General features: G+C 41.8%; 1 protein-coding gene and 1 long non-coding RNA gene across 6 annotated transcripts in view; one reads left to right on the forward strand and one right to left on the reverse strand.

Annotated features, from left to right (window-relative positions):
- The window catches only part of cpx (synaptic transmission protein complexin), a 257489-nt gene that overhangs the window by 200645 nt on the left and 31851 nt on the right, over window positions 1–24993 (forward strand). The window contains exon 3 of one of the 5 annotated variants that reach the window (XM_022809275.2): window positions 2169–2204. The exons of 1 other annotated variant lie outside the window; for it this stretch is intronic. The gene's annotated coding sequence lies outside the window, so the exon portion shown is untranslated. Of the gene's footprint in view, window positions 1–2168; window positions 2205–19885; window positions 19907–19989; window positions 20138–22292; window positions 22695–24993 lie in introns of those variants that run through there. 3 more of the 5 variants (XM_086990210.1, XM_022809280.2, XM_022809281.2) reach the window with 3 other exon arrangements.
- On the reverse strand, window positions 2271–17219 carry LOC147755172 (uncharacterized). The gene is made up of 3 exons (XR_015328427.1): window positions 16764–17219; window positions 4294–8041; window positions 2271–4090 (listed from the first exon to the last, which is right to left on the reverse strand). It is a non-coding gene; the product is annotated as an uncharacterized LOC147755172 (long non-coding RNA).

Raw genomic sequence — 24993 nt, forward strand, 5'->3', positions numbered from 1 at the left:
ACGTCACTTACATCCGCGTCATCCCGTCATGATATCTATAACCCGGTTGCTGTTCTTTGCATTATTGGCTCTATTCTAGTTTTTTCTTTTTTTTTTTTTTGCAACTAAGATCTGCATTGAAATCGATAAGCGGCGTCGTTTCATTGCTAGTCCTTCACGTTACGCTGCTGTAACAGCGTAACTTACTGTTTCGAGCCAACTGCAGATTAGATGGCGGGATGCGAATGGTGTTAAAAAAGCTTTTTGTTTATAGCGTAGGTTTGGAATTATAGTACTGTCGTGTGTTTAACCCTCTGGCGTCGGACAGGCACAGAGGGCGTAGCTATTGTACAATCACTTGAAACATTGACTGTTTATCGTATGAAATATATTTGATCAGACGCGCTATGACCCAAGTAACGTATAATAAGTGGATTGGAGTGGTAACTATTGTCTTTTGGCCGCAAGATATTAAATGTATATAATACAACTATAAGTGCATAGATTTATATCCGTAGCATTGCCTTAGGGCATACACGTAACCACCTCTATGCATTTAGTGCAAATAAATATTTCGGGTTTTACGTTCAACGCTGCTCACAGCAAGAAGCGAAGTGTATATATGACCGTGTTCGAGCTTAGATTACCATATGTGTTCTCAAGCCTAGAGGGCAAACACGTTATTTATTGTACGTTATATATACAGAAAAATTCAAAGAGGATGGTCGTCGCGGAAGACGTACGTTCATCCGGTGCTCTTAAAACAAGAAAAAAAATAAAGCCAGTTCTTTGTAGAATCAGACCGCAGACACGGCAGGAACAGGAGATCCGTTTTCGGAATGCGAGACAGAAGCAATGATTGTCCAATGTTCTGAAGACCCGTAAGTGCGATTTTTGTTCCTTCATTTTATCTCTGGCTTCCTGATGTCGACGGTTTGCCAGTCTTCAAGGGACTTCAAAAGGAAGTACTCGAGGAAGGCTCCCATACGAACACGCGAAGGATCCACAATAAAAAGTAATCCAAAGGAGCTAAAAACTCATTAATAGAACGCAATAAGACACATCTAATGATACCCGTGTTTCGCTTTAGCATGTAAGCTTTATCTTCTGGATCCGCGCGTAGCGCAAAGCTAATCATACTTCGTTTCGAAAATGTAAAAGCTAACAAAATTTCTTACTTTTCTACTCTTTAAAACAGTTTGAAGCATTAATCATCCGATGGTCTCCGTGTCTCTCTAATCTTCGCTGGTAATACGGAACTCAGTTGGAGGACGACGACAAGATGGGGAGAGAGATACATATTTTGGCAAAAAAAAAAACGGGCATCCAACGCAAAAACGCCAATTAAAGCTTTGGATCTAAATTTCTGAGCGTTTAAGTTTATACCGAATTGCTAAACGTCTTAGCAATTTAGATTTAGTTAAATTTACCTGAGCAAAACTTCAAGCGAGCGAATCTGTACCATATATTTCTTAAATAGTATGGTGTTGGCTTATACTAAAAGATCATTCGTCAATGTTTCAGTGGCCCAATGGACCTCTTGATTGAAGCGGCTGACACCTCAGTTGAGATTTCTCTATGAACACCTGCCGAAAGCTCCATCGATATTCCTCGCTCTTTTTATGTAAATGCAGCTTATACATAAACGGCATCCATTTGCTTCTAATTTATCCCAAACACCCTGTATATTTATCTACAAATGCATGTTGCATTTATATATACGTTCGTTCATTTATCATTGGGTTTAGAATAGAGTGGATGGGCAAGGGCCAAGAAGCATAGAGACACTGTCAAGCGTTCAGTTGTAGAAGTAAAAAGAAGCAGTGGAACTTTCATGAACGGATTACTTACTACCTATGAGATGGAAGTATAGCGAGTGAAAATTTGAAATGAGTGGACCAAATAATGTGCCCAATCTATTGATAGCACCCGAAAAAAAAGATCGGTAGATAGTTTATAAAACCGAGTGGCAACCCTCGTTTCAGTAGGGTGATAGCTGTCTAGATGAGAGAACAGCTCTGAGGTAACTCCTTTTTCGTAAGTTCTGTAACCTGTAACAAAAAAATACGTTGGATGAAACAGGCACTGCTACGCTCTGACGTCTAGTTAAAAATACCGGGTGAATTTTGCCGTTCGGCGTTATTAACTGTTCGTTTTTGTATGTTTTGGTCTGGTACTCACCTTTTCAGCTCCGTTGATAGCGGCGCTCCGGCCAATTACTGAAGGTAATTATCATTCAGATTTGCCATGCATATATATATATATATATATATATATATATATATATATATAGTGTCCAGCAATTCTGTAATATTGGATAAATAAATTAATTTATAGAAATTCATTTTATAAAAGTCTACGAGAACTTGCCCAAGATCAACATGTTTCTCAATTACCTACCGAAATTGTTGACGCAGAGCCAGCCTCGGCTTGGCGGATTAACTTCGAGCCTGCATTCAGCCAAACAATAGGTAGCCTTAGCTAAATATGAGCAGCACCAGGATGTCTATTTGAATCTCAAAATGGTGCCAATTTGTCGCGTAGGTGAGAATTAATTATTCAACGAGACCCTTCTGAAATACCTACCATGCCGATTTTGATTTATTGTCAAGACGGAAAACCGTTCAATTCATTACTAAAACGTTTATGCCTTCTGTTGGGGGCATAAACTTTCAGTGAAAGATAAAACACTTGATAAAACACGATTTCAGGACTAATGCTGCTCCTCGCATTGCCGGTAAAAAATAACACACAGTTTGCCTGTTTTACAAGACCTTATCACAGAAGCCCCTGTCTGTCTGGGTGTTAGACACCGTTTAATTGACTATTTCAATGAGAACGATACTAAATGTTTTTCCAAAATGCGTAATGCATATGAATGAAGTACTATTACTGTAATTTAGGATAAATCTAATATTGTGGCCTAGTAAGCGAAGCTGTCAAGCTGCAACCTCATCTTTATTGCCATTCTCTGTGCGCACGGTGCAGCCACCTGAACACTAGCGTAACTTATATTGCCCCTTTTAGGTGCTAGTTTCCCATTAAGCACTTATCAGAAAGGTAAGGGCTTCTGCACGCAGCCGTGTTTCAAGTTTTTACAATATTTTCATATTTCTTTATACCACAATTAGGTCTAACGTGATTTGCTAGTAACGTGAAAATTCTCGTTAGGCATGTGCGTGCCTGTGGATCATACTTAGCAAAACTACTCCTTACGTTCAAAAAACAGCAAAAATATTTTTTTTTTTTTTTTGTTTACCCATGGAATGGATTTAGCTAGCTACTAGGATATCATTCAAATGTCCACATACCCGAAAATAGCCATCTGTTAAAAGTACATGATTCACGAATGCAGCAACACAGAAAATCGGATTTTGCACAGATATTTTTAGACACGTACATTCAACATAAAAAAAAAAATCAATGGCAGGTGGCTCTGGTCGATGGATTATAATATTATCACGTGTGCCTTTCCAATTATCTAATTAAAGTAGCACGCATGGTAGTAACGTCTCGCTAAAGAGCGGTATAATGAATAACCGTGACGAAATTATCGTCATGTGTTATAAAATTGTCAATAGAAAAAAAGATTATGAACTAATACGCGGGAGAAGATGGAGCGTGTAAGTCGTAATGTGGCCTTATACAGGTTGATGACGTTCTTTTTCCTCTGAGGATGTTGAGTAACAAAGATACGTTGGTCATTAACAGAAACGTGAACGCAGGTGGATTAGAGAAAGTTCAGCAGTAAGCCGAAAGGGAAGCTCACTTCCAAACACGAGAACGACCAGAGCGTGTTATTCGCGCGCTCTCAAAAACAAAACTGTTGAAGATGAGGAGCTACTACTTACTATTGGTGTTAACAAAGAAGAAGAGCAGCTGGTCTCGTGTCTTGTGGGTTGGCGCCAGCTGCTGAAATAGAAGAATGGGGCAAAGACCCACCTGGCTGGCTGAACATTGTTATGCGTGTTCGATTAATAGAGTCGCGCGTCGCAATGCTCGGTTAGCTGGGACGGTTCTTGGCAGCTCCGATGCCCCCTTTTTCGGTAGAAGCCCGTTTCGTCTCAAACCCAACTACGAACGTACAGCTGCTGGTTGATAGGAGAAATTACTATACACATATATAGTTCATGAAAGCCAACGGAGACATTTACATATACATCCAAACGAGCAATCGAAAAGTAGTGAACGTTGTTAGGTACGACGTATGCAAAGGCTTTTCACATAAACCGAATTTAGCACAGAAAGTCCAGGCCAAAAAGTAATGCTTATTCTCTTACACCGCAGTCAGTACATTTAAGACACTTAACAAACCTGTTTTCATGGATCAGCCGCGATGACTTGTTTAAGTAGAACTATTATGTTTACGCCTTCTTCCGCGGTTCGTAAGAAATGTAGACTAATTCAGAAAAAAAGAAACAACAGATAACGAAAGCAATCTACAAGTGCGGACTTTTGGGAACATGTCCTTCTGCTCAGCTCATCCAAGGGGCGAAGTCTCAATCAATGAGAAACGCTTGAGTACGCATGTGCTCGCGTGTACAAAACAAAAGTCGTATCCTTAGACGCACTGGACGCTACGAACTACCATGTAGTCATGCTATATACGATATAGCAACACACGAGCTTTCTAAAATGTTATGATATTAAGCACTCTCACAATTTGGGCTACAAGCATTTTTGATTGTCAGCCGATAGATTGTTGAACTCTCTATTGAACTTCGCAATTGCCGTTACGAGCCTGACGTCCCACTCTGCCGTTGTAGTCATTGCCACCCCCCTCCAATTTAGATTTTCGAGAAAGAGCAGGAATTATACGAGCCGGTCGATGATGGAGAAATAGGGTATTCAAAGGTACACCCGGTCAATACTAAAGTAATAACCGGCTGCCCAGGGAGAATCTCGGCAGACTATTGCAAGGCCATGTTCTACGCGGAACACAGTAGGAGAAAGGCAGGGGGACCAGTTGCATTTCGTCTGTTTCTCAAAGGTGATTATTTAGTAGGCTCTGATGAAAACCATTTTAGATTTATTATAAGAAAAGCATGAACATTGCAGGCGGTATTTTACTGATCTTTAATAATCTTTCTCTACATGGAACACCTAGTTTTTCTAGCTTAAACGCGTTCCCTGTCCTTTATTCCCTTCGTGAAATGTTTATGGTCCTTTTTTCCAGATTTGCATGTCACGTCCGCCACATGCCCCGCTACTTCCACTTGCTCTTTTAAATTCAACCCGATTCGATAAAAACCACTTAACCACTGGGCAACAAGCCCACTCAAAAGTAACTGGGCACGGCATGCATAAATATATAAAAAGAACATGGCTAACGAGAATCTGGGCAGCGCGGGAGGTGTTACAAGACTTATCGCTGTCTCCTAGATCAAGGAACTAGTATCTACTGGCTTCTTGGGTGTCCGTTCCTGCTCTTCTTTCCTTTTCAATCTGCTGTGAAAAATGACAGAACTTTCTCCGGTCATTGCCAAAATATGTCAAACAGTATGTGTGTGCATATATATATATATATATATATAGGAAAAACTTGTTGAAAAGAGTATCATATAGTAGAATAATATGTTTTTAGGATTTATTCTGTTGGTATGATTGCTGCTGTTTATGCTCTATTGGGGATCAAACATTAATTTTACATTTTTTGAATACATTTGATTCACTGCATATAAAATTAAATGCTGTTTGTAATCTGCGGATGTTTGCTCAGTTGCTCTGCTGGTTCGTCAGCAATTTGTAATATGTGCAGAGAAACAACGGGGGCAAGCTGACTTGTGAAGCTGACTCAGTTCAACTCTCACCACTTTATTACCAATAACAATTCCACTATAAAACATATCCTTCTCTAGCGGCCATGTGCGTTGAATCTTTTGCTAACAAAAGCAAGTAGGACATATTGCCGGAAGAGAGGACGGTGCCTGGGATAGACAGCTGGCATAGAGTACGAATAAGTGTTCTAATATTTCAACGGTAAACAGTTACTTTTATGGCAACAGTTACTTTGGATTTTCACTCGAAAGCGATACAACAATTAAGCGAATATTGCTATAAACTGAATAGGTCCAGTCTGCCCATTTTGGGCGCATCGTCGACTTTGTCGAAGCTTTAACCTCTGAAACCTGAATATGTTTAGATATATCAAGTAACCTTTGTCGGAACGGACGATATGCGAACCCTGATCCTGAACAGCTCGCAGGGATTGTCAGGCAGAGAGAAAGCTAGATACGTAGGTCTCGATAGAACGGAGAGCAAAAAAGCACGCAGAAAGATTCGGTTATTGGCCAGAGTTAGGCATCCTTGTCAGGCGGCCGCCCTAACATGGTAGCGAAATCTCGACTACCCCTTAAAAAGACCGAGTCTCCATGCTCCCATCAACTCTCGCTCACTCTCTCTCTTCGGTCTCAGTCTCTCGATAAGCTGTTGCCGATTTGCAGACTGGTCCAGAACCCACCCTCGTAGCCTATCTGATGAGTGTAGAGTAAAGTCACCCTTTAGCATAGCTGGTCGCTAGAATGTCCTATCTGCTTTTGGGCAGCCATATCATCTTATCCGTTTCATAGTTGACGGCCCGATGCCTTCGCCTAACAACTAATCGGTATCGCTCGTATGCCCCACCGTGGCATCATGTCACGCGGAGCTGTTATTGGTTCCATAGTCGACTTGGTGTATTATCGAAATGACGACTACTAGGCTTTTTCTCCTCTGGCTAAAGAACATCACTACTCGTGCTCCGCACACTCCGTTAGACCTTATTTGATTCATATACACACGTCAACGCTTCAGGACCGAGAACTAAAAGCATGTGTATCTCAAGCGCATTTGCTTTTCCCCAGGGCTATTAAAAGATGTCGAAGCGGTGTCTTTTTTGTCATGACATATTCAGCGAGCGGTGGCCAGACCAACTTCTTTTATAAACTAGGACACACGGTGTTTGTCCTTTGCTATGTTCCCCCGAACAGCGCGTTGGTGCCGTCAGCGCTGGCCCCATTTTGGGCCAGCTTGGATCTATTACAGCGTCGGGATACACCAGTACTTCAAGAACTGCAAATCGTGCTAGATAACTTTGGAAAGATCGTCCCCTTCTCATCCCGTATTTTTGCCGCTTTCAGTACTTCAAACATCTCCAGGGGTCGAGTTTATTTAAGTCTGCAGAGACACTGACCCGGCAAATTCCATCAAGTTCGCATGGGGATCTCTTGAGAGCTCTTGGGAAATACACCATTTCTGTGTAAAAGTGAACGTAAAATTCAACGGTGAACGCTCATCGATGTGGGGGAAAAAACCAGGCGGCGAGAGTGATAGGGTCGACTATTGGCGCTGGTGACGTCGTCGTCATCTTCGCTGATCGAAATTCGTTTATGCTAGTGGCTAAGTGAGTGAGTTAACTGATGATTTGATGAATGTTAGTTGTTATTTACATACTGTTTGAATACAGCCGCTCCCGTTACTGACCCTGCCTTATTTCTCGCTCTATCCCTCACTATTCAGACATGCGCGGGCTATGCTTTGCAGAGTTCCTCACCAGATTAGAGGCTCAACACGCAGTAGCGGGCCTCACTACAGCTTCGATCGGTGCCGCTGTAGAGCCTCCGCTGGCGCCCTCTTTCTCCACGGTTAGCGCAGTCCTTGGTTTCTTGCCTTCGTCTTCTCTCCTCATTTCCTTTCCCCTTTTGGCGTTTGGGCTGATTTTTCGACACGTTGAGATGCCCTCCGCGTTCCAAATGGTGGGGGCTAAGAACAAGCAAGTTCGAGAACTGTGGAAGGAACTGTGGGAGAACATGGATAGATTAGACGCGACGTTCCTCTCCACCAACCCTGTTGTGCCTCGTTCCCTCCATCTTCTAGCTTGAAATGTCCTGCCATTATTCCGCTGGCAGCGTTGTACTCGCTCTGGAATATGCGAGTTTATTTGTGAATCAACTGGCTGGAACGATGATTTATCCAGCGCAGTTTGTAGACCGACCGTTCTGCTCTCGTTACTGATAGTACGGGCCAGGAAGGCAGGGAGTAGACAATTTTGGAACTTTCACAAGGCAGAGCAAGGTTTCTTGTTCTGTAAAAATGAAACACGTTCTAATTTGTCTAGAGAGTATATCGTAGTATAGAACTATTTGAGCAAGTCACTAACCAGCCGACAAAGTGCCTCATCTGCCCTTAACCGGAACCGGTTAGCCAGCTGCCATTCATTTATAAGAACATGCTTGTTACACGGGGAGAACTGCACGCATGGGAAGCCATTTCTTATTCATTTAATTGAAAAACTGTATTTAGATCCATAAATAGGAATTCCAGCACTATATCAGTGAGTAGTTCTGGGTACGTACACGAGACTATGCTTACATCCTTTTCATAATTAGCCGTAAGATTAGCTAGGATTTTGAAATTAGCTGTTGAATATCTATTAAGAGGTAAACATATTTATAGCACTTCTTTATTTATTATTATTTTTCATTAGCTGATGCTCAAAGATTATATATTGCCAGCAAATATTTTCTTAAGCCCTACATAACTGAATTCTGTTCGAATCACGGCGTGTTACGTTATGCTTAGGGGTCAAGGGTAGGCGCGGGATTAACTTGTGGCACTCATTCCTTGTCAGTATCAGATAGCCGTGAAAGCAAACCAGGATCTTGCATACGGCGCCGACTCTATAGCTAAAAGGTATAGGCTCATCTAACAAATATTCCTTCTTAGAAATGGTGGATCTTTGTCGAACTTGAAGAATCTACTGGAATGCGTTTTTAAATCGAAAATCGATTACCCACTTTGAGGTCAGCTAAAAGTTTTCACCTCACACGCCTGATCAACGAAGTAAAGCTTTTTTAATAGTATAAAACACAACCTTAAGCTAATTAAGAATTGAAAAGCGGAAAGGAAAACGTTAAAACAACGACTACTCTCAAAAAAATATTCAGGCTTTTCAATGAAGGAGGTTCAGGTAGTGAGTGATTTGAAATCAAACCAACTTTTGGACATTTACTTATGGAACTCTACTACCAATGGTTTTCACTCAGTAATTGTGGGTGTTCAACATCTGAAGTAGCAAAAAGTTACACAGTAAGCGAATAAAACTTTGAACTTCTCACGCCAGTGGCATGAACATATTAGTCCACATGGAATTTCAAGCCTATTAACTTATTTCTTATCTTAAATATTTTAAGGGATCATGGATACGTACTGCCTACCAGCCGTATCGTGGCGAGTAAACGCCATTTAATGAGAAATATAACAAATGCAAGACGAAAACTGCTGAATCGCGTGATGCTAGACAATGTGGAGCAATTTAGAGTTCGGAGCTCTATTGATGATTGAGATAGATCTGTAGATACTTCAGCTTAAGCGTCGACAGTCATGCTCAAATATAGTTAGGCAGAGAATCACAGATAGGTCAGCTGCTATTAGTCCTGTACTGCCAAGCCCTGCTGAAAAACATCCATTACTGGTTTTTTGAACCTGGTCAGATCCAAGACGTATTTCGTCTCTGCGTACCAATGAAGGGTACCGCACAGGTGCGTTGGGATATTTGGGTTATCCTTGGTGGAACCATCTAAGAAAACTGGGCGGAAAGAAGAGAAAAAAGCGTCCATGCTAACGAAAGCTAGCCGATGCTGCTGGAAGTAAAGAAGCAGGCTGAGGTCTGTAGGGTTATGAATGAAGCGTGCAAGTGATCGAGGTTAGATAATTTCCCAGGAGAGCTGTCTACTCTCACAAATAAATAAAGCGCAATCACAGTTAACTCGCTCGTTGGGAACTGTTACTAACCCACTCCGAGGGTTATCTGGTATTAAACCCCCATTGATATTAAGACCCACAAGAACACACACACACACACACACACTACAGAAAAAAGGCCTGACGTGGCTGATTTTACCACCGAAGCCTATTTTTACGGAATTATATAGCCACAATGATATGTTCGATCTCATGAAAGATATTATTTTTGCCACGTGTAGTGCGGCGTAATACGCACAGCGAGTTATCTGTATCATGATGCAGAAGGGTTTTCGGCTTGGGAAGCAGTTGTCATGAGAGATTTCCCGGGTCAAGGCCTTCCACCATAATCCTCTCGCGAAACGAATAATTAATATTGGCGAATTCAGTAATATACATGAGATTGATGTACATCGCCAACAACGCTTTTCTATTCTACTAAAGCCGAAGTTGACTTCCAACAATGACGCAAACATGGATGTTTTTTTTTTAACTATTTTGAAGCGGAACGACAGGCAGAAAACTTAGAGCATTATTGATGTCTGCTTAGTTTCTAAAGTTTGGCGAGCACCAGTGTCGATGGTAGTTCGCAAACGCAGTTTCATTTAACCCGTAGCCGGCGGCAGCCGGTCTTCTTGTTGCGGAACTCCTCTTCCTCTAACTTTCCGTACGTCGTGTGTGCTCATTGGGAACAAACGTAAGCACACGTACCTTCAGTATGCGTCACGGCCGCCATTAGCCTTACCACGACACGCAGATATAGCATTGCAACGTCGCGATGGTAACAGCAGTCGCAGCGGCAACGCATACCCGTGGCGTGCGCTCAGTTCCTCAGGATGATGATTTTCCAGCTGCTCAGTGTTCAGTTACGCTCCCCTGTTAGATGTCCGCAGTCACGTTACAGTGAGATGCATAAGTGCTTAAGTTCTGGTTTGTGATAGATTGGAAGATTTGCACAGAAAGTACAGAGACACAGAAGTTGAGGGAAAGAAACTATCATTTTTTTGGGAACAGCATTTGTACCAGCAAAGTCATCTATTATTAACAACTTAGTGTTGTTATGGTTATGAAATTTGTGTATGCACAGCGTCTTTGTCGTCTAGGACAAGTCGGTTTGCCTCGTTTCCTAATCGCCCCTTGTGCCTTAATCGTTTCTTTATATCAGTTCGCCTCGCAATTTCGTTTGATCTCTGTAGGCTATAGCACACTTGCCTTGCATATGGACTTCATGCAGTTGGATCGTACGTATTTCTATGCGTTTAACTACGGATGACGTACTGGGTCATCCGACTACTCGTGATTGCTTAACAACAAAATCCTCTGTACAACAATTCAGCTCTGTATTAGTTGCACATGCTTCAATCGCCCAGATCCTAATTGTTTCGTTCAAACAAATCCCCGTCGGATTGAATTCAAATATACCATTGCTTCTTATTGATCCTTTAAAAAAATGATTGACCTTTGCCACAGAAGTAAACCCGAGGCCTACCCTTGTTTTTTTTCCCGATTGTTTAGGTCGTTTCAAGCGTTGTTTTGTTTCCTTTCTAGGCTAGAGCCAATAGATGATACAAGAGTTGAGGCAATACACACATTGTGCTCGTTTGCAGATACATTTACAACTGACAGCGATGTCTCAACTGGTCGGTGCATCATCGTGGTGAATAACCCACGACTTGATCTCTCACAATTTTAGCGCACAAGACTTACGCATTTTTTTGAGATTTCATAATAATAGTACAATGCTCTAGTTGCAGCGTTCGGCATAAATAATAATGCATATATATTTAGGTAAATACCGACAGCCAAAGAAATACGATGAAGATAAGTTGAATTATTAGCCTAGATTTTCCACCTTTCTTATCTGGTCTCCTTTTGAATCGATGCGCAGAAGATGATAAGTTTGTCTTCACGTGATATCCGTCAGCCACATCGCGTTACCCCTGAACCTGTAGTACCGCGTTATATCAAATCCTTTGAATGCGTTGCAATGTTCCTGAGACAATTGTTAATGGCTCTGCATTTGCTCGAAATTTAGATCATTCGGTATGTAGGCACTCTTTTCCTCAAATGATCTTTTAAAATCTTCCGACACAACGATATATAACCCTTCTTCAAGCTGCCTAAACCTAATTCGGTAACCTGGGTTTTCACGCATAGTCGCTTTGACAGGTCGGAGAGAGCGGGTTTTTGTAAGTTGTGTTCAAGCCTCTGTTGTGTGTCCCGAAACCGCTGGCATACACCAGGTACTGATCCATGGCTGCTTCCCAAATGCCCTTGCAAGCATATATAAAGCACGGGCTGAAAGCTGGCCTGCGGATTGCAGACAAGCAGGCACGTGTAGCGCAAGAAGCGTGTCTACGAACCGATATTTAGCCAACATGGAGCGCCTTGAAAGCTAACTATTTTATAGATGTTCTTTTGATCTAATAAAGCTATGCTCTGTTAACTTTGCTAGCTTACCAATCTTCTGTCTTCAGATCTAGCTAATTAATTAGATAGAAAAAAAACTAAAGCCCTTTTGGATGCGTATTCTTATTCTCTAACTTAATGAAATAGAATTTCGTATAGAACAGCTATTTATTGAGTGTGCAGTAAGAAAAAAAATGTTTTGTCATTATTTTGAATTTCAAATCCGCTTAAATGAAAAGGAGGGACCTAAGTATGTCAAGAAAAATACTTTACTTCCATAGGGCGCCCTCATTCCCACAAGGTGCAAAGTGTACCCATTACATCATGTCTTGGTAGCCTTTCAGCTCGAGTTAAGCGAAGTGACGGTCTACCGCAGAGGGTCGTCAGGTCTTTCTCTTCAAAGCCTAGAATAGATGATCCAAGCTCGACATGGTACCTTGACGTAACCTTACTCACGGACCTGGGAGTAAGACGAGCTGATTCTTACTCATTCTTAAAGGCCTTAATTAAGCGCCGAAGTCTCGTAGCGATTTAGGAAGTCCTCCGTCCTTTGACGAAGATGTACAGCATGGCAGCTGGCAAACGCTTATTTTTGGTCGGAGAAAACTACTCCTAATAGAGGTGGGGCAAAGGCCTGTAGTGTTTGTTCTTTAGGACCTCGAGGTAGAAAGGGCAGAGGTTGGATCATTTATCGGTCTGAACGATCGAACTACGGATCCGATAAAACGGTTAGGGAAAAAATGCACTACAACTCAATTCGATCAGACCAGCGCCTGAAATCAAGGTAGAAACAAATGGGTTTGCTTGACTATCTTCTAAGGAAAAAATAGTTCCTACTTTACAAACGAAATATATTGAAAACAAAAAAACAAAAAAAAAAAAAGACGTTAAAGAAACATAATGTTACTTGCGTTCCATTGGACACGACGCACCGGAACCCGCCTTAAATTTTATCGTCATAACAAATAAGTAAGACAAACCATCGGTCAAGCCAGGTAGTGGCCGCGAACCGGCAGTCATCTTATGAATGTAAGCAATAAAAGGATCTTAATATGCTAAAAAAAAAAAGGTTCAAGTCATCGATTTGCTCTCATGCAAATTGCAAGTATACTGATCAGTACAATAAGCCAGTTTCTGATAACTCAGACGATCAATATACGCTACAAAGTACTTTTCTATTTTTACTTTTTCACACTCGTTCAAATAACTTATATTTGAGCAAACCTTCATTTTTAAGGAGAGATATCCATCTAAGTGGCTTTTGAAAACTTTCCTAAATGAGTGTGATATTATATCATTGTGTATTGCCGCTGACAGATTGTTCGCCTGCCGCGCAAACCACAGTAACGGGACAAATGGGTTTTATTGACTAATAGCTTACGTTATGTACAACAAAATGTCATCGCAGGCGCAATAGCATGTACTTTACTTAAGGACTTAGGCTCTCGTAAGTTTTTCGATACGATCCCTTCTCGTTAATAATGTCCCGGTTCAATAATATGCCGTTCATAATCGGAGGCCGATAGTCACAGAAGAATTTCGCCCGTGTTTTATTGTAGAAATTCGTACTCAACTGATATCGAGCAGGTCTTAAAGCGTAGGGACATGCCTCGAAAATTGCTGATCACCGCTCGATCATTGCTGATAGTTTGAATTTTACGTTTGGAGCACCCGGCTAGGCACGTTCACTGAGTTGGGTTGAGCTGTGTGATACGGGGCTGAAATCATCTAAAGTTCACAGTTATTTAGCTATATTCTATATATTAGCATTAGAATCGATATTTTCGAACACACCCGTACGGTGTTCCACGGAGAACTGGACTCCGCGTCCTCTTAATGTCGTTCAGCTCACCCTTATTGAAATCTGGGTTGAACATGTGATTTGTTGATAAATCGATGGATAGATGGACGGATAGTAGCCCGCGAGATCAGCTAGAATCTCAACCCAATCTCGCCTCAATGCGGTATAGCCATCATCAACGGTGAAATAATTAACATAGCAATATCAGCTGCACAGACAGTGAAAGGAAGTGCCATACACCGCAAATGTCAAACGAGTCTAAGATGTTACGAACTCAGAGCTCTTGCTTAATAGTAGTGGTAACAGCACGTGAGTCTTTATGTTTGCGGGTGTATTTCGAAGACTCTGTATAAATAAATATATATTCACCATGTATTGGAAAGGAAAGATGGAAAGCAGAAGAGGGGAAGGGTAAATCAAAGCCTGTAAATAGGCGGCCGCAAACGAGCGGTTCAGCAACCGAAAGGCCTTTTCGAAATCCTTGTAAACCTTTCCAGTAGGCCGTGACGTCGTGACTTAGATTTTGCTTATATGCCCTTGAATAGTTCTATTTGTTGGCTGGTTCGACATACACGCCCAGCACTCAAGCCTGTTTTGAGGGTCCACGTGCTTACAAAAAGGGAGAGCCGCTTTGGCTGTGAGCGAAAAGACAATTTGATTGATTCCTGCGAATACAGCTAGGTGGATAGCGGACTGGCAACCCATTTTCCGCCCAGATTGTTAATATTGCTATTGTAGTATTCTCTGTTTCATTTGAATTCGGCTGCCTTCATCACCGAAATAGCAACCATCACTTTATGTTACAACTACTACTGTCTTCACCGTTGAGGGATAGCGCGTCCCATCCGTATGCACTTCCCTGCTCTCTGGCGTCGACCCACTTTTTCCTACTTCTCAGCACATGATCCACACCATGATCTGCCTCATCGAATGAAGGACGAACGCAGATGCACCCACAAAACTCAAACTCCCTTTGTACTACGCCGTATATATTAGTTGGATTCAATCTGACAGACGCCTTTTTTGATTGCTTTCTGCACGATTCTGTTTACTTAGCTGCAATACGTGCGTCATGCTTCTAATGGTCAGGCAACGTCCATATTATATCTCATAGTATCATATATAGGGAGAGCACTCCTCAAACTTTTCCTATATTAGGAAACGTGCCACACCTGAGCGAATTAAATATAATTGCTTTTAATGTCTGAGACATACATTGGTTTAATTATCCTCAGCATCTGCTTATTATCTAACATAGTTTCCTGAATGGTCCGTCTGTAAACTATTTTTCGCAACTCGCGATATTGAAGAAGACCTCCCCAAATAACAGTTGATGAGTTTAACATTGCATTTTCCAATACGCTCTTCATCTCTGCTGGGCATTATATTCGTGGAACGCTGAACACTAAATAAATGTCTACGTTACTTTTTATAGACGATATGGTTACCTTTTACGAACCAGTATATATAATAATAATTCACTATATTATTATAGATAGAAAGCAAGACAGATCATATTCTATATTTGCGCAATACATAAATACATTTAAACTCTTATCAATACAGCTTATATGTAAAAATGGTTTGTATCAAGACTAATGGCCATCCTTGGTATCGCTAAGCGCTATCTGGAATAGCACACCGCTTAAAGCGTCCCTATATAAATAAACCCCTCTTCCTCAATATTGAAGTGTAAGTAAGTTACACTTATTTAGTCCTCGGTAACGATTTGACGGCGAGATAATTAAAATTATTGAAGCGTTATTGCGTTTTCAGCCAGCAGAAAGACTCGATGAGATATAAATTTAGTGGACGTGCCTAGAAGTTCTCTTATCCGAAAAAACTTTAGCTGCCAACAACGATCAACAGTTAAATAACCAGGAAGACCTAATTGACGAAGATTATTTTTTACAATGTGCGAAAGGCCAAGTCTACTCGATTCTATTACGGTACGCCATCATACGGCGGTGCGTACATACGGATAAACAATGAGTGGTAATTAAGAAAGAAAAAGCCAATAGTAAAATCCATATGTCGATTTATACGCACGCAGCCTTGGTCAACTCTATTAAAAACCAAGCAACGTTTTAACGGAGGTTTGTAACATAAAAACGGCTTGTACTCAAACGGGATTAGTTTGAGCCATGCGAGGTCTTGCATTTTCGGTATTATGCAATTAGATATCTTTTGGAGAACGGATGCAACCCTTGATCATCTATGCATGCAACGTAATAGTCTGTACAGTGGCAATTGGGCCACCTCATGGCATCGACTCTTGCGATTGCATCCGACTTCACGGTTCCAAAGTACCGCAGAAAGAAGTTCTTCCTAAAGAAACTCTTCAATAAGGCCAGCTGCATTCGAAGAACGTTTGAACAATTTGAACGCGCAGTAAACGTGAATGTAACAGTTTTGAGATTCAGGCGGATCTAGTAAAACTCGATGAAGCCTGAGAAGTTTTCTTTGCCTATGACGGATGTCAATGTAGAACTCACGTCGGCGCTCTTGTTATGAGCCAAATATCGTGAACATTCAATTCATTAGAACCAGCTTGAATCCTTGCCAAGGCAAACTTGAGGGGACGAGGACGCTAAGCCAGAGCTATTCGTGGGTCACTTAGCGGAGAGGCAGGCTGTGAGTTCCGCACTGTCCCAACCGGTCCTGCGTGTAAGGTAGATCAGAAAACCTAGGCTAGACTCCTGTCTCTCTCTCATCAACCATACCATGCAGGGATTAAACCAAATGCAGACACAGAGGATAAGACACAGGCAGGGACACGTGGCCTCTTGTGATATAAGCAGCCTACTTCACACACAGATATACAGACACAGCGCGTCCAGCGACGCATACACACTTTCACACTATCCAGGGACCCCGAGTCAAACCTCTGAGTTAACAAAGCTAGTGCCCCATCTGCTTCTGACTTTCTCTGTGTTCTTCCTTTCTGTGCGCAAATTCACGAAATGGTCACAGCAATAGTAGCACCGTCACCATCAGGCGGCTGAGGACCTGACGTAAAAACGCCCAAAGCCATCTCGTTGTGTCTTGTCACTTCATGTCAACGTAGCACCACTGCCATCACCGCAAGCTTTGCTGATGTTGCTGCTGTAGTGTCCGACTGTCAGAGGAACCAGTCGGCGCGTCGCCCTGCTGGCTAATACAAGAAGGTCGAGGGTGGATGTTATGTTTACTGAATGTTCGCCGCCTCTGTATGGTAGTCTCTAGTCCGTGTGTTAGCGGTGCTCTTAGCAGTCGAGAGGAGAAGGGTACTGCCCAACGGTATCAAACGAACAGACTCTAGAGGATTTTAACATTGGAATGGAAAGATGCTGTCGTCGAAGGACGCGAAACGGGACGGAACGGCGGGAAGGGACCCTGAGATTACGGAGGGCTTTCAAGCGTTGCCGGGTCGACAACGACGAAGGACGGCCGAAATCTAGAAGGACATACCCAATCGTTAGGTACTAGTTTTCTGGCTAGAAACACAGAAATACTTCATGCTTGCCTGCTCCAAAATAACACGGATACGCTCGGTTGCGCGCGAGATTAAAATTTTGCGCCCATCCAATTGGAGCTGGGCTCTGTGGAGATATTGGGAAAACGGCGGAGCGCGAAACTGTGAGTGATGGGTGAGGGATCGCCAACGCTCTTGAGGAACGAGTTATAACACCGCTTCCCGAGGCTATTTTCCCGGGTGAAAGGTTATTTATATGATGAAGAAGCCAGCGTTGGTCAAGTGTGATTTATGGTGCTTGAGCATATCGTATTTAAACCTGATAACCGTTACAACGTATCAGACGGATGGTCTATCAAAAATAGTTTAGATACAGAGAAAAGCAGTGCGCTTCATAGACACCTAAAGGCTACCTTAAAACATATTTCAGACGGTAGATTCCGTGAAGACCGTATTTCTTACTATTGCTAGTTCTTAACTTATGCAGTAGCAATCGTACCGAATTTTCATAGATCGTAACGTAAAAAAACAGTTTCGAACACAAAAAAAAAGTAGCATTTTTTTTAAGAAACTCTTGAACTTAAAATGTTTTATTTAGCCTTTCTAGATACATGTAGGCATGTGTTTCAACATAAGCTGTATGAATAACTATAATAGAGTTCATGTTGATGATTAGGTAACTAAATTTCAGGTTACAGCCAAAATGTTGTATCAATGTTAGGTAATTAGTCATTTTCGAGTACATGTTATGCTGTGGCAGGGGACTTGTGCGATATGAGGGCAAAGGCTACATCGGCCTTGTTCATTGGAGTCAGGGAATCTTGCTTTTGGAAAAGAATATTTTTCAAGGAATACCTTTCAGCATTTCTGACAAGCACCTAAGGCTGAAAGTTAGAGAAACTTGAATTGCTGGATTCTCGAATTAAATAGAGTATTTTTATATCACAGTGTGTGAGCTATTTAAAACATTGTTTGAAATTTTCACAAAGCCTTATGATAAACCAGTCTAGATCTAAATAGTTACAAAGCATAAGCTTTTCTGATCCCAATGATCGATCAAAGGTAGAATATGTCCAGTTTTGTTGAAAGACTGATCTCATCATAAGTGGTCTATCTCAACTTACTTGTAACCTACGTAACGCCTACCTTCTGAGTACGCCAGTGACTATAATTAATATCCGTCTGAACAAGCACCAATTAAAAAGAACAAGTCATAATAAATAGATAAGCCATATATGAGCGCAAGGCAGTTGTAGATTTTAGTACGTATTTGGTAATATTTATGCGATAGAATGGTATAATTTTCGCTCTTGTGAATGAAATGAATCATCCCCAACGGTTGTGCTGAGAAAATATTAGTTTACATAGCTCCACTATCTCCAACGTGGTACTGGATAACATAGTATTTTATCTAGTATCGTGGAGATTCTTTTCTATCTCCTGAAAGGTTTCCAGTTTAGTATCTGAACATTTTATCCATTACTGCAAGGCTCATCTCGCCAGCACGTCGCTACCAGTATATTAGGTTGATTCTAGGGTATTGCCTATCGTCGACGTAGCGACGTAGCTAAGCAGTAATTAAATGTCTTTTTCTCCCTGCCGCTCGAAGGTGGCATGATCATGATGCTCAGGGGGGCCAGGGGTAAGCTCGAGCAGTGAATCCACTATGGGTAGTTGTTGACTTGTTCAGACACCTGGGAGCTTTGCTACTGGTCTTCGTACTTCTGCTTTCGCCACTGCAGTCGACGAAGAGCATTGGAAGGTCTGCCAGCCAAAAAGTTCATCGCTGTCTGGATCGCAGTAATACGGGATGCCTGAATTCAATTTGGCAGCGAGGAGAAATGGAAGGAATTTCAAGGCCATGCCTGAACCCGACGAACTGAAACACAGTGGACGACTGCGGGACAGGCCCACTAAGGCTACGTAAACAGACAGCCACCGACCCCCACCGCCCCCCACAGACCGCCCGCCCACATGTTGATTCCACTTCACCACTCCATTGTCTTTATGCATTGTCGTTTGCGTTTCCTTTTTTTTCATTGTCTCACTCGATTTTCTCTTTCTAACATTTCTGCATTGCAATAGAGCAGCCACTGTTAAGGACTAGACCGCCGCTCCCAGGAATGGAAACGGCAAAACTTTTCAAATATCAACACTGCTGTCACTGCGAGTGCTTCAATCGTCAGTGACGCGTTGTTACGGGCGCTGCTGCTATTGCTGTCGAGCTTTTTGTTACCGGCCCCGCATTGATGGCCATTAGAGCCTAGTCATTGCTTGCCTGTCCCATTTAGCACGTGGTTCGCGTTAAAAAGTGTTGACTGTGACGTGACACGAATTCTCTCCCTCGCTGCGTACCCCTTCCCTAGCCGGAAGCAGAACGCTTACGTTCTGCCCCGCTGGGTATAGCAGCTGGAATCTGCAAAAGAACAACGGTGGCCTGACTTCGATGCACGTTGAAAACAAACATAGCTCCGCCCGCCATGCCTGAATCAAGACGAATGCTTTTTATTTAGTTCACACTATGCCGAAGGAAACACCCAGAGGTTTACAGTAACGTTGATAATAGCTCGTAGCCTGGGTATTATTTGCCATCTAGGTAGATTAGGCCAATTACTTAACTAAGACTCGATCGACAGTGATTGACGTACACATGGTTTTAACAACATATTCTACTGCCCTAAGACGCATGAGTGCTTTGGTTTTAGATTCAATGCTAATACAAACATCAGTCTATAGTGCTTTTGTTTCGATTACGACTGTACATCACCGCTAAGGTGAGCCGCCAATGTGTATTTAAACAAAATTAACAGCATTATTTCAACGTTTTTGACGCTTGTTGTCGTTTCACCATTTCAAGTCTAACTAAAAACCTAGTGCCATGGGCTTGTCGACAACACCTAGTAATATTGTACCAAATGAAACTGCTAAAAGTTAGTCGCAAATAAGCCAGAGTAACTTGGACTAAGCTGTAACTTTAAAAAGATAGATAAACCTTTTTTTTCAACGATGGTCAGGATAAGTCAAACACTAATACCTTTAGTACGATCTGTTTATTATAATGGAATAAAAAAAAAAAAAAAAAAAAAAGATCAGTAACTATAACTCTGAATCCTCTGAAAATAGGTGTCTCGTCCGCCTAGATATACCCATTTTTATGAAGGCATACATTTTTTAGAATCATGCGAAACGTTTTGTTCAGCAACAGCTATTATTTATGACACACTGTTACGTTTTTTTTTTACGTAACAGCGTATGAGTTTACGGCTTTGTAACTTTTTTTGTTTTACTAGTTTGTACCAGAAATATTTGAGGATTCCGAAGTAACGAAATCAGGAGATCTTATAATTGCTTCAAGCCGATAATTAGAATTATACCGTATTTTTCATTCACTTGTAGTAGCACATTTTACCAATACTGTTAGCTCACATAGTACGTTCGATTACTCTTACATCTATTAGTTCCAAAAATATAGACAAGTGCTAACAAGAGAGTTTTTACGATTATTTAGCAACGTTACCTTCTGCTTGAACCGTATGCATATATCATGGTAACTTTCCGAGCCAGACCTAAAAGCTCTTGTAAAAAGAGAATGAAGTACTTTTTAGGATAGTATATGCTTAAATATATACAGATTGGTCCAATATACAAGAGCTGCGTCGCATGTTTCTGATTATAATTTTTGCTCGTATGTTGCCTTTGCTCGAAAAGTACCGTCATAACGCTTTGCAAAGCTGTATTTTTCTGTATGTATATATATATATATATATATATAATAGGTAATACCGCGTCTTTGAGGTAATGCTCCCTGATGAAAACTCGGATCGTTTATTAATAGATGATACCAGTAACATACCCTATAGACTGTTGCCATATAAAAAAAGTCTCGCTTCACGTTAGCTTAAGTCGTTTCTATGGAAGATTATACAAACAAATAGGCCAGATGTATTTAGAAAGATACAGTTGTATTGCTTAAACGTATGAAATAAGGATCCGGGTATAAAGGGTCCGATCGGGTAGAGCTGCCAATCACGCCAAATGGTATATTGCATCAGACTTTTCGCAGATAAACGTAGCCCCCGGCAAATAAAAGCCCATTGGAAGTGATGACGTTTACGTACTACAAAATGTGTAATTAACGTACCGACTTGTTTTGCCTACTCACTTCCAGGCTTCATTAATCATAGATCTTTATTTTGTATCCGTCACGATCAATTTTCACCATTTTTTTTTTCTTCATATGCTCATAAACTCCGAATAGGCAGCGGTGATAAAGAAAGAGTATAAATTTGCGTCTCAAGTCCTCTAAAAATAGCGGCGTGTTATCTCTTCGGTGATGAATAATGCAGGTGTCTATGACGCGGTTTGAGAACCAAGGCTTGACTCGAGCAGGTTTTCCAAGCTGTTTTGATGAGAGGTAATCACAAATAACTTTGATTCCGTAGGACACAATGAAGGTCATCCTTATTTCGAAAAACGCCAGCGCCATAACGTCATTCCTACGTTCACACAACCATCGCTCGTCGTATTCTATTCGTTACGTCGTTTTAAAGGTTACGCGGCAAAAAACACCTCTAGAAACACTGAGCTATTCACATACTTCAAACTCGTTCAACCTACGTGGAGTTTGTCGGTAGCAGTATGGCAACTCCCACAGTGATACTTCATGGCCATTGCCTTGTCGAAGTTGGTTAACAGTTCAGACTGGCCTGCGTAACATCCTAATCTAACAGGATCTTTCTGGGCAAGAAACATACTTCTTCCAAAGACGACAAGATCGTCAGCGTCCAACAACGTTCTTACCTATCTCGCCCTATCTTGAGCACGCTGTAGCAGGTTATTCATTCAGCGGTAGGGGGAATAGCAGACGGCTCAGGTGCTCACTCTATGTCACGCCAATTGATTGGATAAACAGAACTAGCTGAATCTCTCCATCAAGTTTACCTACCGAGTATTCCTGTAGTATCGCTCTAATTAATCGCAGCGTGCTCCGTGAGACTTCGCGTTGTAGAAGCTTTATTATAATTTTGTCTCTTAAAGCCGTATCATGCGCCGGCTTGATACAGCTAAGACTTCCTCTTTTAATTATTTCCTCGATAAGAAGTTCTGCTGTGAATGCTTGTTTTAATGGCATTTCTTATTGATCAGTGTATACGGACAATCCGTTTTCGATTCAGATGAACACCTTATGCCAGTGCGGTAATTTATTGACTCGTTCAAATCGTGCAAGACTCAACTATGTTTTTTGAATCAAATGAACAATTTATCGAATAACAGCGTGCCGCGGTATACAACTTTTGAATCCATCCATGGCGTTAAGGCTAGTCGGGAAAGGTACGTCAGCATAGACCATTTGCTAGTAGCTACCCATTAGCTATCTAGACTTTGCCTACTCAACGTCCATATAAGTTGCCTTGGTAAGCAACGTCTCAGCACAGAGCTTCCTCTGACGAGCCGTCACAGCCAGCAGGAAAACTATCCACTTGGCGGCCCGTACCACACTCGAAGTGGGGTGAGCGACGGGGGCAAAAGGAACAGGCGCTTGCTCGGCTTTGCCACCAGCCCTACCGGACGCCATCGACCAGTACCATCTTTACAAACAGCGTCTACGGCTGTCACTGTCTCCAGTGTGTCTACTTCAGCCACCTCCTGCTTGGCTTCATCTGGGCCAGTTGCGTTCCAACTTGCCAACATCTCTGTTCTGCTGGGTTAAAAAGACCAATTGCGCCCATTCGCCGTCTACATCTAGCTTTTGTCCATATCCCCAAAGCTCTGTAAAACCAATACAACGATTCTATGGGGGGGGGGAGGGGGGCTAGAGCGAATCCAACTAGTGCCGGCTGCTTGCGTTCTCAAGGTCAGGTCGTTAGTTGAGTTTTATGCCCTTTTAGGGCACGGCTATAGCTAGTCATAGCTATTACAGTTTTTGATCGTCGTTACTAAATCGCCTTACATTCGTACTCCTGCTTGTTGATAATTGATTCTAGTAAAATGTTACATTACATGGTAAGCCTATCTAAAAACAAATGATTGAAAGCTTTCGTTCGTTCGAAGCGGTTCAGTACACTTCTGTCTAGCGTTAAACAGCGCTGATATACCCAATGAAACAATGACTTGGCATTTTGTGAAGTTTATCTTTTTGACAGGTTGGCCTGAGGAAGATCTACGATAAAATAGTCACTATATGCCCAGGCTTGCGTTATCCCAGAAACAAATATTCCAATGACCCCTTACTACTAAACGCCACCATTTTCCAAGACTATTCGGGTATATCTATTTGATGACTAAATGTTTTCATATAATTAGCCAAGGGTAGACTGAAGAGAGGCAACTGACGTATATGCGCAAAATCCATCTATCAAAATCTAGCTTTTTCGCTTGAATCTGGATCTTTGAATTTATCGTGTTAACACCGACCTATTGGGGCATTACGATTAAAGTATATGGCCATTCGAGTTACATTGCTACGTAAATAATTTGCGGCGCATTAGCTTGGACGAAGTGAAGCCACCGTAAAATTATACCTAAATAATATGACCACCCATAAAATAAGGTATATTTACGCATCGAAAATCATAAATGTTACATTATTGACAACGGACCCAAGATTAGATGCTCTACACCGGCTGATAGATCTTCTGGTCCACTGTACAACTGTGATATGTTTCAATATTGTAGAAAGGGTGCTGAAATATGCTAAATAAAATTATAGACCGTTTACGTACGTAAATATAAGCATTATATGGAAGAGCGCGCTACGTACTGGTATAATTTATACTGACGTAAATTCATTCGTATATAATGCACCAAAAAATATCTAATATTAGTATTATGTAAAGCTGTACATAAAACTTTTAACATGCCTAACTACAAGTTGTCTCGTGAAGTTTAGCGTAAAGCTTCTACCGTACGGTTATATGCGCGTGGTATGCCCTTGCAGCTTGGACCTATACGACCACATCGATTATTTGCGTTGGGGCGGAGGGGGGAGGGTCAGTTTCGTGACCAACGTTATCAGGCCTTTTTCACAGAACGGGGCTGACGCTGTGTATCAACAAATACTGCTGTGTGGACCGATGGAAGAAGCAGGAGAAAACTATATGATCTTAATCAGCTGCCTTCAGGATACTGCTAACACCAGCTGTTGTTAGATCCATCCTTTACCGTTCCTCGCACTACGGACGCTAGTAGCTACCAGTAGCCAGCTACGACGATCAGGCGGCCTCCGGCAGACGATGACCTTTTGCCCTGTAACGCCAACTGCAGGTCAAAGCTACACCGCCATTACGTTAGCCGGAAGCGCCCAACGAGCTAGCCTGCCAGTATCGATGCTTTTAAGACAGAAATATAACGAAAAATAAAAGCTGCATATATGTTCTGCGTATATATATATATACACGAGGGCCATATATGTAATTACAAATAACTAGGACTTTGTGTCCTCCTTAAGCTGAACAACTGTGTGCTGTTCGATCTCAACGTACATGGATATGCTGCATCAGTGCATAGGGATGCTTGCAGAAGTGACCTATGGAAACCTATAAATGACTTTGTTCGTAAACGAGTTACGTCAACGCTGACCCGGTTAACAAAATGGTGCTTCTTATTTGCTTGCCAAGCTCTCTTTAAAGCT

The sequence above is a fragment of the Varroa destructor genome, unplaced genomic scaffold (assembly GCF_002443255.2).
Source record: "Varroa destructor unplaced genomic scaffold, Vdes_3.0 BEIS01000005.1, whole genome shotgun sequence".
NCBI classification, from domain to species: Eukaryota; Metazoa; Arthropoda; class Arachnida; order Mesostigmata; family Varroidae; genus Varroa; species Varroa destructor.